Here is an 18,932-nt window from a genome sequence, read left to right on the forward strand (position 1 = left end):
GCAGTGGCAAAGAACTTGTCTGAATTATGTTCAAATGTGGGTGGAAAGTAGAACTTCTAAGTGATGAACTTGGATATCTGGCTGATGAGATTTCTAAGCAAGATCTGAAAGGGGCCACATGATTTCTCCTTGCCACTTGTAGTAAAATGTGAGAGGAAAGAGATAGACTTAAAAATGAACTGTACAAAATGAAAACAGAACTTAAAGATTGGGAAATTCTGTTGTACAAAATAAGAACACATGTCCTTGAATGTTCACCAAGGACATGGCTACACAATCTTTTGTTAAAGAGACTAAGCCTGTGACTGATGGATCTAACCAACTACCACAGCAGAAAACCCAGCAGCTTAGACTGAAGTGGACAGAGAAAGAATGAAAGGAAAGAACACTGTCTGCATCTTGGAATTCTACAGGCAGGAAACAGTCCAGAGGAGCTACGTCTCTTGCCCTTCGAGAAAAGAAAAGGATCATTTCTGGAGCAGCTTGGAGATCAGCAGAACTGTTGGAAGGAGCACGGGAAGGAGGGCCTTCTTGGTTTCAAAGGGTGGGACCTCAGTCTCCTGGATCTCAAAGGGTGGGGTCACAGCCTCCTAGGTTTCAAAGAGTTGGATCTTCATCAGCTTGGCTCTGGAGTGTGGGGCTGCCATTAAGGTGTGCCAGGGGGATAGTTCTACCGCCCAGAGCTGAGGTGGCAGAGATACCACACCCAACGGGCAGATGAATAGGTCCTGCTGGGGCCTAAGGAGTGGGGTCGCCATTCAGATGGACTTGGAAATAGGGCCGCCTAAAGCCAAGGGAGCAGAATTGCCATCCCAGATGGCCTGGAAGGCAGAGCTGAAGCCCAGGGCCAAGGGGCCTCCACCCAGAATCTAAAGGGCATAGCCAATACCCAGAGTCTAGAGGGTACGGCCATTGCCCAGATGGTCTGAGAGACCAGAGGATTATTTTCAAGACTTAAGAACTAATATAATTGTCCTGCTGGGTTTTGAACTTGCTTAGTGCCTGTTATCCCTTCTTTCCCTCCAGTTTCCCCCTTTTGTAATGGAAATGTCTACTTCATGCCTGTTCCACCATGGTATTTTGGAAACAGATAACTTGTATTCTAGATTTCACAGGTTCACAGATGAAGAGGAATTTTGCCCCAGGATGAAATATGCCTAAAGTCTCACCCATATTTGATTCAGAAAATGAGACTTTGGACTTGGAGTTGATTTAAGAGATTTGGGGTGAACGTGTTTTGCATATGGCAGGGACATCAAGTTTGGGAGGCCAAAGGGTGGAATTTTAGGGATTGAATTATGTCCCCCCCAAAATATGTACCGATGGTACTGAAGGAAGAAGTCCAAGCTGCTCTGAAGGCGTTGACGAAAAACAAGGCTCCAGGAATTGACAGAATATCAATTGAGCTGTTTCAACAAACGGATGCAGTGTTGGATGTGCTCACTCGTCTATACCAAGAAACATGGAAGACAGCTTCCTGGCCAACTGACTGGAAAAGATCCATATTTTTGCCTATTCGCAAGAAAGGTGATCTGACCAAATGTGGAAATGATCGAACAATATCATTAACATCACATGCAAGCAAAATTTTGCTGAAGATCATTAAAAAATGGCTGCCGCAGTATATCAACAGGGAACCGCCAGAAATTCAGGCTGGTTTCAGAAGAGGACATGGAACCAGGGATATCACTGCTGATGTCAGATGGATCCTGGCTGAAAGCAGAGAATACCAGAAGGATGTTTACCTGTGTTTTATTGGCTATGCAAAGGCATTCGACTGTGTGGATCATAACAAACTATGGATAACACTGCGAAGAATGGGAATTCCAGAACACTTAATTGTGCTCATAAGGAGCCTTTACATAGATCAAGAGGCAGTTGTTCGGACAGAAGAAGGGGATACTGATTGGTTTAAAGTCAGGAAATGTGTGTGTCAGGGTTGTATTCTTTCACCATACCTATTTAATCTGTATGCTGAACAAATAATCCGAGAAGCTGGACTACATGAAGAAGAACTGGGCATCAGGATTGGAGGAAGACTCATTAACAACCCGCGTTATGCAGATGACACAAACTTGCTTGCTGAAAGTGAAAAGGACTTGAAGCACTTGCTAATGAAGATCAAAGACCACAGCCTTCAGTATGGATTGCACCTCAACATAAAGAAAACAAAAATCCCCACAACTGGACCAATGAGCAACATCGTGATAAAAGAGCAAAGATTGAAGTTGTCAAGGATTTCATTTTACTTGGATCCACAATCAACAGCCATGGAAGCAGCAGTCAGGAAATCGAAAGATGCATTGCATTGGGTAAATCTGCTGCAAAGGACCTCTTTAAAGTGTTGAAGAGCAAAGATGTCACCTTGAAGACTAAGGTGCACCTGACCCAAGCCATGGTATTTTCAATTGCATCATATGCATGTGAAAGCTGGACAGTGAATAAGAAAGACCGAAGAAGAATTGACGCCTTTGAATTGTGGTGTTGGCAAAGAATATACCATGGACTGCCAGAAGAACAAACAAATCTGTCTTAGGAAAGGTACCACCAGAATGCTCCTTAGAAGCAGGGATGGCGAGACTGCATCTTACATGCTTTGGACATGTTGTCAGGAGGGATCAGTCTCTGGAGAATGATATCATGCTTGGCAAAGTACAGGGTCAGCGGAAAAGCAGAAGACCCTCAATGAGGTGGATTGACACAGTGGCAGCAACAATGGGCTCAAGCACAACAATGATTTTAAGGGTGGCACAGGACCAGGCAGTATTTTGTTCTGTTGTGCATAGGGTCGCTATGAGTTGGAACCGACTCAACAGCACCTAACAAGAACAACAACAACAAAATATGTGTTGTAATTTCTGACCTCTATGCCTATGGTTATAACCCTACTTGGCAATGGGTTGTCTTTGTTATGTTAATGAGGCAGATTAATATAGGATGTATCCTGAGTCTATGTTTTTTTGAGATATAAAAGAGATATAACGAGTGAGTAGAGCAGAAACCATGCCTGGTTATGTTGCATGTGACCCAGCACAGCGCTTTGCTCTCAGTAAAAAAAAAAAAAAAAAAAAAGCTGGGTAAATGCTTGTTGAATTTCATTGAAAATGATTTCAATCTAAATAAACATAACGAGGAGGAGAAGGAAGCAAGAAAGACGGTTGCTCTGACCTGTCCCTTGAGTCAGTGGTAATGCATTTAGTAGAGATGGCATTACTATGCCCCAGTTGGGGAGGAGTGTGTTTAGAATGGGGATGGGGGGGAAACATGCCTACACAATGAGGAGCTTTTACTTTTAGGGAGGCTGTGGGACAACTTAGGGTCATAGTAGGAGGCTATTATTAACAGAGAAACACCCTGAGTACAAAGAAGGGTTCATTTTCAGGGAGACAGCCACTCTAATAGGGTATTCTTTGTGACACCTTCAGAATGATCCTTTTAAAAATTGAATAACTGCAAAATACCTCTGTCAGAAAGAAATGCTCTGCCCTGCCTCCTTAAGATGTCTGACTCCCTTTGAAACAAAACAAATACGAAAATCAAAAACAACCAGTGATTTTTTGGGCCTGCTTGGCCAGCTTCATAGCTATCGCCCTATTTTTTACCTCCAGGCCTGGGGTCTCAGTCCATTCGGCAACAGTTACACTTACTCCCACGTACACAACCCTCCTCTCTGCTTTAAAAGCACTTCTCCTGGAAGATCCAAAATGCCAGCCAGACTTCCTTCCTTATGCCCATTCTCCATTGCTCTGTTTTTGAATAGATTCATTCATTTATTCATCAACAAATATTGATTGATAAATTGAGGATGTAATGTTGAGCAAGACATGAGGAACTAAGTTTTTAGTAAGAAAACATGGAGCACCTAGGGCCTAAACAACTCAGCTCTCCTTCATTGTCCTGTCCGTTTCCTTAGGCTAGAAACCTTGTTCCTGCACCTCTAGAACTATTCAGCATGTCTCTGCAGAAGCAAAGAAACATTAACCCATTGAGCAATACGGTAAGATCTCATTTTTTTTTTTTTTTTAAATATGAAGCACATATACATATACTATCATCCAGTGGTAACTATTTGCATTAATAGCAGCTAACACTTATAGACCATTTTCTATGAGCCAGGCCTTATTCTTCAGATATTAACGTGTTTAATCCTCACCATAGCCCTATAATTATCCTCATTTGACAGTGGAGAAACTAAGGCACAGAGGACTTAAGTGGTGAAGACCTTACATTATTTTGAAACTCAAGGAATTAGAATAAGTAAACTTTGGATCAACCAGGTTAAGAATGACCAAGAAAAAGACAAGAATGCTTAGCTAACTGATGACATTAAGATGTTTAGTTGGCTGAAGAACAGCAGCTTCTAATAAACCAATGTGGGATAGGAGAGTCTGGGCCGTATATCTGACACTCTCATTTCTAGACAGTCATGGCTTTCATCTAAATAGCTAAGAGAGTTTTACAAGGATTAGCTCATCAACCTACCCAACAATTCCAGTGAGTCCTGTGTGGTGTGATGCCAAGTGTGCAGCTGGAGAAACTGGAACACAGGAGGCCAGTCAACTTCCCAGAGTTGCGCCTGAGTTAGTGCCTGAACCAAAAATAAAAACCTGGACCTCTAGTTCCCAGGCATGACACTGTATTTTCCCACATCCCTAAAGCATTTTTCCTTTATTTCTTCCCTATTCAAACCGACCTCCCTGAGCCTCCAATAACAGGCAAAAATCCCATCATTTTTGACACCACTGAAGGCAGGTAAGGAGCCCTGGTTGCATAGCGGTTGAGCACTCAGCTGCTAACCAAAAAGTTGGCGGTTCAAACCCACCGGCTACTCTGCAGAAGAAGACCTGGCAATCTGCTTCTGTAAAGATTACAACCTAGGAAACTTTGGGGCAGTTCTACTCTGTTGTATAGGATTGCTGTGAGTTGGGATCGACTTGACGGCACACAGCAGTGTTGGGAGATAACAGAAAGTGCACTGGTCTGGGAGCGAGGACCCTGACTTCTGTTACTGTTCTTTATTTCCACCACATGATTTAGGGGAGCACATGTCACTTCGCTACTCTCAGGTTTCCAACTGCTGCTGTACCTCCAATGTCAGCAGTCTACAATGGTAGGATGACGTCTATACACTTCGCCAGATAATAACTGAAGGTTAAACCAGTCAGCTGCCTAGCATTCAGGATTTAAATTTTTAGAGCAGGAGTAACTTTTTTATTTCCAGAAGTTTTATGATGGAATGTGCTAAATGGCTAGGGAAGGTTACAGAGCAAGTCCAGTGAAGGCAGGGACCAAATCAAGAAAGGAAGGACTCTCGAGAGAGGGGGATGCAGGCAGCTGTTTATTGGTAAATACAGTAGTCCCACCACATAAGTGAACAAGTTCTAAAAGGTTGCCAGGAAGATTCTGCTCTTTTTATCACCTTCTTAATGGTAACAACCCAAATGTCCATCAGTAGAAGATTGACCAAATAAATTATAAATTATCTCCACCGTGTATCATATGGAAGGATCTCCAAGGCATTATATGGTTAAGTAAAAAGAAAGGTACAGAGCAATATGTTTTACTACGGTATTTAAAAATATATATATTCACAGAATATCCGTGGATATTCCTGGGAGAATACACAACAAACTGGAAGAGTAGGCGAGAGACCTATTTTCCTCTTTCTGTGCTTTGAGGGCTTTTGCCATTTGATTCATATGCATCTTATTCAAAATATAAATTAAGAAGTTTCTCAAAGGAACCACTTTTCTCCCCCCAGCAATGTGATTCCTGCTCTCACGAAAGTCATTAATGAGCTCCTCATGACTCTTGTGTTCTTGTTCCTTTAGCCTCTGTGTTCTTAAAATGGTCTTCTCAAAATAAATAAAAAATAAAATGCTCTTCTCTCTCAGGTTCAGTGACTCTTTTGTAGACACCTGTTCTCTCTCACTTTTCAAATCACTTCTCTGCTGCTCTTCCAACTCTCCTTTGTTTTCTCTTCCACCTAGTAGAGTTGCTGCTCAGGACTCAGTCCTTTGTTCTCTCCTTCCTCTACACTCCCTGCCTTGGCATCACAATGATCTCCTTATGGCTTCAGTTCTCATCACTATACAGGTAATTCCCTGCTCTATATCTCAGCTCCTAACTCCTGTCCTGAGTAACTTCCAAAGTCTTCTGGATATTTCCAGCCAGATATAGTCCTAGGACCTCAAAGTCAGCATAACACAGACTCGTGAGGCTTCCCTCTCACGTGGCTTCTAGCCCCAGCCTCCCAGATACTGATAATGACGCCATTCTTTGCGTGAGCCCCCTCATCCTGCTGCATCTCATCAGTCCAGATCTCTCTTGGTCCCCGTCACTCTTCTCCGTTTCCCACAGACTCCTCATCTCCCCTCATTCACTACCTACTCAGTTTTGCTTTTTGAACTCACGAGTTAACAGGCTAATCTTCTTAAACCTGGATTTTGATGATTCAGCAAATATCCACAGTCAGCAAACTCTAGTAACTGGAGACTATGTGTCATATTTTACTAGGCCTTTCATATACTCCATCTCATTTAACTTAATCATAAAATATCATGTGATGTAGATATATTAGCCTCATTTTATAGATGGAAAATGGAGGCCTAGAGAGATTAAAGGAATTCCTTCAGGTTTCTTGGGGAAGAGCAGAGCTGACGGTCAAACTCACGGCTCCTGATTTCAAGTTCAGGAATCTTTCCGTCCCCTCTCACCTGCTCTGTGGCTATGCATTGCTTACCAAATATAGTCTAAACATTTGCCCTGACTTTGAAGACCCTCTACCAATACTAGCCTATCTTTACATTCACATTTCCCTAGTTCTTTTCTGTACCTATCAAACCAAACTACTCTCAGAACCTTGAACATGTTTAATTCTTTCCAGGGCTTATTGACTTGGCTCACTTTATTAACCTCCCTCTATAATGCCCTCCCACCACCCGCCTGTCGGTTTGTCACACTTGCATGTTGCGATAATAGCTTGCTTGTTCCTATGATGCAGGAAGCTATACCACCAGTATTTCAAATTCCAGCAGGGTTACTCATGATGGACAGGTTTTAGTGGAGTTTCCAGACTAAGACAGACTAGGAACAAAGGCCTGGAGATCTACTTCTGAAAATTATCCAATGAAAACCTTACGGATCACAACAGAATATTATCTGATATAGTGCTGAAGGATGAGCCCTGTAGGTTGGAAGGCACTCAAATACACAGTGCCCACAACAGTGGACTCAAGCAGACCAAAGACTGTGAAAATGGCACAGGACTGGACAATGATTTGTTTTGTTGTATAACGGGTCGCCATGGGTCAGAGCCAACTCGACAGCAGCTAACGACGGTAACATAATGCCCACAACGAGCCTACCACGAGCTATGAAAATCCTTATCTCAGTATAAACGCCCCCTCTTCCACGAGGCTTCCCTGATCCATTTGTGCCCTCTTGTAGTATGGTATGTTTGGAAACCCTGGTGGCATAGTGGTTAAGTGCTACAGCTGCTAAGCAAGAGGTTGGCAGTTCGAATCTGCCGGGCACTCCTTGGAAACTCTACGGGGCAGTTCTGCTCTGTCCTATAGGGTCGCTATGAGTCGGAATCGACTCAACGGCACTGGGTTTAGTTTTTTGGTTTTTATGGTATGTTTGAAGCTCTGGTGGCACAGTGGTTAAGAGCTCGGCTACTAATGGTCAGCAGTTCGGCTCTACTAGCTGCTCCTTGGAATCCTATGGGGCCGTTCTTCTCTGTCCTAAGGGTCACTATGAGTTGGAATCAACTCAGTGGCTGTGGGTTTTTGGTATGATACGTTTTGTCTTCAATTATAATTCTTTCTGTGCTCCTTAAGAGAAGAGACACTCTTATTCCATTTCATAATCTCCAGCAGTGCCTAAAGCAAATACTTTCACATAACACGCCACAAGAAATATTTGAATCAGTGAATTAACAGGTAACAAAATATACACATTTACACACATTCTGGAACTATGAAACAGATTGATATAACTTAATTAGCCCACATGGGAATTAAAAACAGGAAGTTTTTCTGTAATACTGTACTAAAAAACCCAGTGCCGTCGAGAGTGGCTCCTAATGGTGCCTAAATAGCACTCTATTATGTTTTATCAGAATTTATCTTACAAAAAGTGTAGTGAGTTCTTCATAAAATTAAAATTTTCTTCTAAAGGACTATTTCTTATTCTGAGATTATTTATTTAGTTATCCATTCATTTGGCAAATTTAGCTGCAAAATCACAAAGTCTGGGAAGCCACTGTTTTTAATTAACTAAGCGGTTTAGTACTGATTAGCTTCTTAAACAAAACTGGCTCCTGATAGTGTTCAGAAAAACAAAGTGAAAATCTGTTGTTTTTGTGTATCATATTTGCTATGGAAACAGTTATCGTGGTTTCAAATATGTTGGTATTTTCGAATATGTGGGTATTTGAAAAAGTCATGGCATATGCACTAAATTTTTCTTCTTTAGTCTCTGTAAATATAAATCAAACCTTTTAAAGCACTAGTTAGGAGCTGTGATTAAACTTTTGTGACTACTTTTTGTACAGATTTTTCACTATCAGTGGGTCATAGGAAATGATCGTGTTGCTCCTTTTGTTAGGACCTACAGACAGCTGGAAAAACAACCTACCTCTTTCTGATGTTTGATCTTTTTAGTCAGGATACCAGGAGGATTTTGCATATATGATTTTGATGATCAGAAACAAAATATGGTGGCTTCCTCCTCTAGATTTAGCATTCTCATCCGTTTCCCGTCTTCCCCCTAATTTTCTAGATCCGAGAAATGTCACTTCCTGTTTAGTTTCTTATGTTGTTAACTTAAAGGTACTGGATGAACTAGAAGAAAAAAATTACAGCTTGATGTTGAGAACTTGAAAAGGCCAAAGCTTGAGGTGGCCAAAGTGATATTCTTTATGGAACTTAGATAACTGAGAATGTTATTTTTGCCGGGTGAGAAACTCTTTAGTTGTAGGTTATTCAGAATGGAAGCTGAAATTCTAAAGGAAAGAAAAGCGAAAGGGCTAATGGGTTAAAAATATGCTGAGATAGTCCACAATTCCAGAATAAAAGCAGTTTCTCTAAAAATGACAGAAATACTCTAGTGCTTTTACTAATGCATGTAAAATCTGCTTAAATCTATTTCTCATTGTACTTTCGCTCATTTTTGTTATATTAAATTAGTGAATGCAGTTAGAATAATAACAAGCATCTGTCCCTAATAACAAATTAGGGAGTCTAACTGGAAATACCACAAACCACATGGATGTGTTCAAATAGTGTAGTCCATTATTTCCCCACCAAATCTTGTATGGCCATCTTAATATTGACATGGATCGGGCAGGTCTAATATCTGAACATTTTTTTTACCTCTTTTTTAATTGCACGTGAAATAAATTTTATTGTTTACCTTCCATGGGTCAGTTAGCTAGTCTGGTTAAGTTTTTAGAGGGTGGGGTGGGAGATGGGCTCAGAGGTATGTGTGGCAGAGGGGTCAGGTTATCGGTACGGCCTGTATCCAGACCTTTGACAGCTCTATAAAACAAACAATAACAACAACAAAACAACTGTATGTTATTTTTTCACCAGGCAAAAGAGCAAAAAGTGTAAATAACTTAAGAAAAAAAATTTTCCCTCAACTCATAGCGACCCTATAGGACAGAGTGGAACTGTCCCATAGGGTTTCCAAGGAGCAGCTGGTGATTCGAACTGCCAACCTTTAACACTGTTAACTACTGCACCACCAGGGCTCCATAATTACTTGGGGAACCCTATATAAATACAGGTAGTCCCCAATTTCCGTTCCAATGACTCTGTCATAAGTCAGTTATGACATAAGTAGGGTACCTCATGTATTTTTTTTTTAGCTTCTATTATTATTGCCTTTTAGCATTTATTTTTTTGTTGTCGCTGAGAATATACACAGCAAAAACTCTAAAGCCAAACCCACTGCCACTGAGTTGATTCCGACTCATAGTGACCCTATAGGACAGAGTAGAACTGCCCCTTAGGGTTTCAAAGGTGTAAATCTTTACAGAAGCAGACTGCCACATCTTTCTCTCGCAGAGCAGCTGGCGCGTTCAAACCACTGATCATTAGGTTAGCAGCTGAGCGGTTTAACCACTGCATCACCAGGGCCCACTTACATAGCCAAACATACACCAATTCAACAGTTTCTACATGTACCATTTAGTGACATTGATTACATTTTTCCAGTTGTGCACCCATTCTCACCCTCTTTTTCTGAGTTGTTCCTTACAGACATACTTTCATACATTAAAACACACACACACACACACACACACACACAAAGCATAAGAATTTACTCCGATGTTGAAGAAGAGTTGGATGACGTTCTCAGTTGCAGCATAACTCCACCTGTGAAAGGTTCTAGATCATTTGGAGTATCCCTGGGAATGAGAATGGTGTTTCTAGTCAGAAAATTACTGAGAGTTGGGTGTGTGGTCTTTTTCTTTTTTTTTTCACTTATTTTGTAGTAACATCTCACTGCTTGCCATATCTTTCTATCAACTATTACAAGTCGATCGGCATTTGGGTCCATGTTTTCAAGCAGCTAAAGCCCCTAATTTAATTTAGAAAAAACTTAAGCTACTCTTTCACTGGGAAATTTTTGGACAACCTCTCTCCTTCATCTTCCTCATTATTTCTTTCTTCTTCAGCGTTTCCTTCCTCTTCAAAATCCATGAAGTCCTGATCTGTCAGCTCCCCTTCTTCCGGATCCATGAGCTCTTCCACATCCACGATATGAAGTTCTACACTGAGCGCTCTTGCCATTATGGATCATCTTTCCACCCATCTCTTCCATCATATTATCCTGATCAGATGCTTGGAGCATGTTCACCCAACTCAGCAATTTTTCCCACATCCCCTTCATGCATTTTCCCATAACTTCCTCCCAGGAAGCTGCAATGTTCCAGATACGCTGAAGAATATTATGATTTTTTCCAGAAATTGCATAATGTTCCTGTACCTCCATGATTGTAGCTATTGCCTGAGCAAACACAGTCCGTAGGTAGTATACCTCAAAGGTGGCGACTGCACCTTCATCCACAGGTTGAGTCACAGCTGTCGTGTTGGGAGGTAGATGAACCACTTCTGCATCTGGATTTAGATCAGCTAGTGAGGAGGATGTCCTGGGGCATGATCAAGTAGCAGTAGATTCTGGGATGAAATAATTTAAAAGCCAGTTTTAGAATAACACAGTCATCATATAGGCCTTGGAGTTACTTCTGTAGCAGACAGGCAGCTCATTTTTGTCAATGTTTTTGAATGCTCCAGGGTTTTCAGGTAAACGAAAAAAGGTTAGCAGTGTTTTCCCCAAGCTGCAGTGTGATTCTGTCTTTACATGTATTGAAACAAGGCATCAACTTTGCTTCTTTGTGAATATAGGTCGGTTCTGGCATCCTTTTCCAAAACAAGCCTGTTTCCTCCACATTGAAAATGTTGCCCAACTTTCTATCTGTTACAACTTTGTACACCTACACTGACTTCATCGTAGACTAGGCCGTGGTCTGCTATAGGGAAGTGTTTTGAGTAGTAAACCATAATAAAATGGAACATCCACGAGGGAACATCCGAGAATCATAACGTCAGATAACGATGCGTTGCAACGTTCTGTGTAGTACACCCTGTTAACAAGGGAGCTTGGTGGCCCAGTGGGACAGTCGTTAAGTGTGGTTCGTCCTAACTTTAATATGTGGTAAGTCATTTTTTAAGTCATAGACTAAAAAGAATTAAGACACATTCTTCTAATTAGAGTTGAATGTACTTTTTATCCTTAAAAATTATTTTTTTTTCTCATTTACTTAATTTAGAAAATACAGAAAATCAAGTGAAAGAAATAAACACTTAAATCCCACCACACAGAGACATCCGTTGTGTGGCCTTCCGTTCATTTTGTACTACATGGCACCCTACTGTACCTTCGTTCGTAACTTGCTTCTTCCGTGTGACAATATCGCAAATATTTATCTAAAAAACCAGTTTAACGTATAACATTGTGTGGGTGCATTACGTAAAAAACTTTTAACCAACCTCCTTATTACAGAATATTTTTGTTATTTCTATATTTTTGCTGTTATAAATAATACCGTGAGGAAAACTTTTGAGCGTACATCTTTGCATGTTTTATGTGGCTTCCAGGCGATTCTGACTCACAGTGACCCTACAGGACAGAGCAGAACTGCCCAAAGAGTTTCCTGGGCTGCAGATCTTCACAGGAGCAGATCATCAGGCCCTTTCTCCCACAGAGCCACTGGTTGGTTTGAACCGCTGACCTTTTGTTTAGCAGCCTAGCGCTTAACTATTGTGCCACTATGCTTTACCAAGCATGATGTCCTTCTCCAAGGACTGATGCCTCCTGACAACATGTCCAAGGTATATCAGACAATGTCTCATCATCTTTGCTTCTAAGGAGCGTTCTGGTTGTACTTTTCCAAGACAGATTTTTTATTCTTTTTGGCAGTCCATGGTATATTCAGTATTCTTCTCCAACACCACACTTCAAAGGTGTCAGTTCTTTTTCGGTCTTCTTTATTCATCCTCCAGGTTTCACATGCATAGCAGGTGATTGAAAACACCATGGCTTGGGTCAGGTGCACCTTAGTTTTCAAGGTGACATCTTTGCTTTTCAATACTTTAAAGAGGTCTTTTGCAGCAGATTTGCCCAATGCAATGCGTCTTTTGATTTCTCCACTTCTGTTTCCATGGCCGTTGATTGTGGATCCAAGTAAAATGAAATCCTTGACAACTTCGGCTTTTTCCCTGTTTATCATGATGTTGCATATTGGTCCAGTCCTGAGGATTTTTGTTTTCTTTATGTTGAGGTACAATCCATACCGAAGGCTGTGGTCTTTGATCTTCATCAGTAAGAGCTTCAAGTCCTCTTCACTTTCAGCAAGCAAAGTTGTGTCATCTGCATAACGCAGGTTGTCAATGAGTCTTCCTCCAATCCTGATGGCCCATTCTTCTTCATATAGTCCAGCTTCTTGGGTTATTTGCTCAGCATACAGACTGAATAGATATGATGAAAGGATACAACCCTGATGGAAACCTTTCCTGACTTTAAACTGTGCAGTATCTCCTTGTTCTGTTCGAACAACTGCCTCTTGATCTATGTACAGGTTATTGAGTTTTTTAAATTGATATTAATTCTTTTCTATGTAAATTTGTAACAAAGTTTTGTTTCTTTGTAAAATTTTTTAGTCCATAACAAATTCTAATAGCAGAAACTTCTGCTATTGTAAATTTTCTTTTTTTTGTCATTATCCTTACCAAGTTCAATTTTCCTGAGTCACGTTTTAAAAAGATGTGATTATCCCAGCAACTTTTTATCTATTACAGCTTCTACTTAATTTTTTCATTTTGTGTGTATTATTTCTACCAGTAATTTTCATTATGAACTAGAGTAAAAAAAAAAAAGTTGATGTTATAAATGAAATATACTATTAATACCACACAGGAGAAGAGAGAGCAGGATTCCTTTGCCAGCCCAGGGAGGGTAAGTGGCATGGTGGTTTAAAATATGTCCATAAATTCTTTGAAATTCTTTTTAAAAATATGAGGCCTGATTCCCTACGCCTTGAGCGTAGGCTGGAATAAGGGACTAAATTCTAAAGAATAGGACAAAAGCATAAAGGACAGTGTCTATAAACTAGTTCCTGGAGACTGGGTCATTAAGGCACTGTGGCTTCCTGCTCCCTCTCTTTCTTGGATCGCTTGTTCCTGAGGAATCCTGCTACCATGTTGTGAGGACACCCAAGCAGCCTATGGAGAGGCCCACTTAGTGAACAACTGAGGCCACCTGCCAAAAGCCATGTGAATGAGTCATCTTGGAAGTAAGTCCTCCATCTAAGCCTCAGAAGGCTGCAGCCCTACCCGTGGCCTGGTGAGAGGCTGAGCCACAACTATCTAGCTAATCTGCTGCTCGATTCTTGACCTTTAGAAACTATGAGATAGTTTTGGGTTAACTTGTGTTGCATCAATAGATAACTAATTAAGGAGATGTGACAGTGAGTTGGAGCAGGAAGGGGGTCAGAAGAGCCTTCCTGGAGATGTCACCTGGGTAGCCGTTTGCTCTCTATCAGTGAGATGACGATAAATGCTCTTGCCTATGTTGCTCCTCTATCCTCCTCACCACACTCACTCCTTCTAAACTCACCCTCTGCCTTCCTGTTCTTATCCCTCGTGAACTTCCTCATTCTCTCCCTCTGATTTTCTCTTCCAAGTTAGACAGGATGGAATAGGTTATATAAACCATTCTGGATTTCTGGTAAAAAGAAAACAGCTTCTATGATTAAATTACCAGTTGCTCCCTAGTCAATTCCGACTCACGGTGACCCCTTGTGTGTCGAGTAGAAGTGCACTCAGGGTTTTCAGTGGCTGATTTATTGGAAGTAAATCACCAGGCCTTCCTTCTGAGGTGCCTCTGGGTAGACTCTAACCTCCAGCCTTTCAGTTAGCGCCTGAGAGCATAAACCATTTGTAACACCCAGGGACTCCCATGATTAAACACCACTCCCCAAAATTCACTTTCACTGTGCACAGGTATATCTGGTAGCTATCCTACTCTTCATCCCAATCCTTCAGCAGCCTATTTTATAATTTTGTGCCCATTGTGGTGGGCACCACAGGATTTCAAATCCTTGACTGAGAAACAGAGATTTTATAGTCAAACTTTTGAGAATATTTAAAATTAACCACACTGTCTAAAATCATGATCTTAAATAGTCAAATTAGATACCTGGTTTTTATTGATGAATAGACGGAAAAGAATGGATCTACAAAGCCCTAAATGTCTTTTGCCAAGAAAAAAATTTGCTGACAAAGGTGGGATGAACAGCGTTTCAGGAAGTTTGCATTTGATGTGGTGAAATTCTTTACACAATTGTTCATTCAACTTTGGACATGCATAATATTTATAAAAGACAGGGTGTGTTTATAGTTTATATAATAATTAGATTATCGATTTGTTTATTTATTCCTTTCACTCACAAAGAAAGCATTTGAATTGTCTTCTACTTTTTAAAATAGATCTCTTGGCAGATAGCCTGTGGGGTCCATCAGTGATAACATGTGTCTTGAGGTAACTTCTTCCCCTCGATAAAGTGTGTTAGACACTTGTACTCGAATATCTAAATGCATACTATATCTGTTTATGGAATAATTATATGTGATGAAACAATAAAACCTCAGAATATTATGTGGTATAAACCTATTGCCATTAAGTCGATTCCAACTCCTAGCAACTTACAGGACAGATTAGAACTGTCCCATAGGGTTTCCAAGGAATGGCTGGTGAATTCAAACTGCCAAACTTTTGATTAGCTGCCATAGCTCCTAACCACTGCAACACCAGGGCTCTATTATGTGTTATAGTAGGAACTTATTATAACATAACTACGCAGGGCTGTGTCTTCTGAAGCATAATAATTACAGTGAAAGTTTGAAATAATGCTAGATTATAAATTGTGTATAGGTGTAACACCTACCACCAAACAGAATTAAAAAAAAACCCATTGCCATCGAGTTGATTCCAATTTATAGTGACCCTATAGGACAGAATTGAACTGTACCATAGGGTTTCCAAAGCTGTAAATCTTTAGGGAAGCAGACTGCCCCATCTTTCTCCAAGGAGCAGCTCGTGGGTTCCAACCACTAACCTTTCGGTTAGCAACCTCTGCACCACCGGGACTCCTTCCAAGCAGAACACCGATATTAAAAAGGAGTATCACTACCTTAGTTTTAAATCTTCTAATGAAGATTAGAACTTGCATCCAATTAAAAAAAAAAAAACATCAGTTCCACTCAGCATTGCTCCAGTTGACGAAATGCTATGAAAAACAATTGTAATTCAAAGGACTATATTGTGTTGCTTTAGACATTCCAAGTGGACTGGAGAAAATGCTGAAGAAAACAATGAAGGGGACAGTCTTGCCCAGCATAACAATGACCTCAGAGGCCTTGTCCATCCCTGAGTTCTACCATACTTCAATGGTTAAAGTTTCATGGAACTTAAAAACATTTTTTTGTTGTTGTATAATGTATTTTTTTAATATATTAATTATTATAGTTAATTAGAACAATGTTAGGTGATTTTTTTCAAGGTGTTTTAAAACTGATTCAGCAGGGTCCCAGGTACCTTTGCTTAGGGAAAACCCTCTAAAAGAAAACAAATTACCACACTCTTTTTTCCCATGTAAATATCTTAGTTCTTTCTCCATTCCAAATGGAACTCAGCTACGTTACGTAACAAATGTTTGCCAAGAGTGTGATTGGTTTTTAATCAAAGGTCTTATTGAAACATCTACTTTCCTAATTACGTCCTTTCCCAAGACTTTTTAAAAATAAAACGTGAGAGCACAGCTTATGAAAGGAGAAAGTCAGGCTGTCTATAAAATGTGTTGTTTGTTTTTCTGAGTGTGTTTTTCAGGATTTGCACAAAAAATAATCCTTTGACACAAAGTTCTGTGATGAATAATGTGTTCCAGCCAAGTTATAAATCTCAGCAAATGGAGGCTTAAGTGGCAAGTGTTGGACAGGACGGTGCCTTTACTGCCGCACAACTCCTCTGCCCAACAAAGAAACATTCATGAGTCTGGTCAACCACTTAATGCCAGAGTCTGTCCCCAGCTAAACATCAGCTTGCTGGTGCTGTTAGTGAAGTTTATCAGGAAAACTCAAAGTCATGGAAAGAAAAATATAAAAATGTACCCGGCATCTTCCTATGGGTTGGACTTCTTTTAGACCAGATATTATTTTTTTTGAAAAAAAACAAAATTTTTTTTTTTATTATTTTGGCACATACATTTCATTAGGTAATCATGTGCTTTTACAGTTTAACAAAACTAAAACACTTTGACATATTACATAGCCAATTTTTGTTTGTTTTCTTTAATATTTTGTCTTAAAGCACATAACCACCCCCTAACTAGAAAAATCAAGTAACCATTAGAAACCAGATTTACTGTTTAAATTTGATATAATTCACTTAAAAAAAAATTATTATAGTAATCAGAATGGAACTATGTATAGGCCAGCTCCTCCTTTGTGGTTGCCATCTTATTTTAGGACCTAATTAGAAAAGATTTCTCTTTGATACTTTCTCTGTTGGACTTCTAGGAATGTGTTACAGAAAATGTTCAGCAGTTCTCAACATTTTTTATTCTCAAGTCTCCATTTTTAATTCCCCACATCATTTGTCCCTATCCAAATATCTAAACAGAAGAAGCATATCCCAAGAGCCTTTTTAAATGTTTAAAAACACACAAGAAGACTACACAGTCATAAAAGGTTAACTCTGTTTATATCACTCTGTGGTCACCATTTTTTGGAGTTTTGTTGCCCTGAGTGAGTCCCTTGTGCTTCCCTCTCATTCCCCATTCCCACCCTGCCACCATCATGGGGATGGAGACCCACGTGGTGTTAGGCAGTACAGTGAAGTGAAAGAATCGCTGCATCAAGGTGCCCCCAAGGAGTTATGAGTTCTACTTCCAGCTCTGCACTAAGCCACGAGATGAGTCACTTAACTCCTTGGAACTCAGTTTCACCATTCTGAAATCAGAGAAATATACATACCCATTGCCCTCAAGTTGATTCTGACTCATAGCAATACTATAAGACACAGTAGGGCTGCCCCAGAGAGATTCCTAGGTTGAAATCTTAATGGGCGAAGACTGCCACATCTTTCTCCCATGGAGCGACGGGTAGATTTGAACCCTCGGCTTTTTGGTTAGCAGCAGAACGTGTAACCCCTGTGCCATCAGGGCTTCTTGAAGAAGGCATTGTTGTTGCTAGGTGCCGTGGAGTTGGTTCCAGCTCATAGTGACCCCATGTACAACAGAACAAAACACTGCCTGTGTCATCCTCACAGTCCTTGCTATGTTTAAACCTATTGTTGTAGCCAGTGTGACAATCCATCTCCTTGAGGGCCTTCCTCTTTTTCCGTGATCCTCTACTTTACCAAGCGTGATGTCTTCCAGGGACTGGTCCCTCCTAATAACATGTCCAATGTACATGAGACCAAGTCTCACTATTCTTATTTCTAAGGAGCATTCATGGCTGTACATCTTCCAAGGCAAATTTGTTCATTCTTCTGCTGTTGTTGTTAGGTGCCATGGAGTTGGTTCTGCCTCGTAGCGACCCTACAGGACAGAGTAAAACTGCCCCATAGGGTTTCTGAGGAGTGGCTGGTAGATTTGATCCCCCAACCTTTTGGTTAGCAGCCAAGCTCTTAACCACTACGCCACCCAGGCACCTTCTGACAGTCCATGACATATTCATGTTCTTCGCCAACATCATAATTTAAAGGCATCAATTCTTCTTTGGCCTCCCTTATTCACTGTCCAGCTTTCACATGCATATGAGGAGATTGAAAATACCATGGCTTGTTTGGGTCAGGTGTATCTTAGTCCTAAAAGTGACATCTTTGCTTTTTAACTCTATAAAGAGGCCATTTGGAGCAGATTTGCCTCATGCAATATGGCATTTGATTTCTTGATTGCTGCTTCCATGGGTTTTGATTGTGGATCCAAGTAAAATTAATTCCTTGATAGCTTCAGTCTTGTTTTTGCTTATTAGTCCAGTTGTGAGGATTTTTGTTTCATTATGTTAAGGTATAATCCGTACTGTCGGCTGTAGTCTTTGATCTTCATTAGTAAGTGCTTCAAGTCCTCCTCACTTTCAGCAAGCAAGGTTTTGTCATCTGCATGTCACAGGTCATCACCTAGTCTTCCTCCAACCCTGTTGCTTTGTTCTTCTTCATATAGTCCAGCTTCTCGGATTATTTGCTCAGCATACAGATAGAATAGATATGGTGAAAGAATCCAGCCCTGACACACACTTTTTCTGATTTTAAGCCACATAGTATCCCCTTGTTCTGTTCAAAGACTGCCTCTTGATGTATGT

The sequence above is a fragment of the Loxodonta africana genome, chromosome 20, assembly GCF_030014295.1.
Source record: "Loxodonta africana isolate mLoxAfr1 chromosome 20, mLoxAfr1.hap2, whole genome shotgun sequence".
NCBI classification, from domain to species: domain Eukaryota; kingdom Metazoa; phylum Chordata; class Mammalia; order Proboscidea; family Elephantidae; genus Loxodonta; species Loxodonta africana.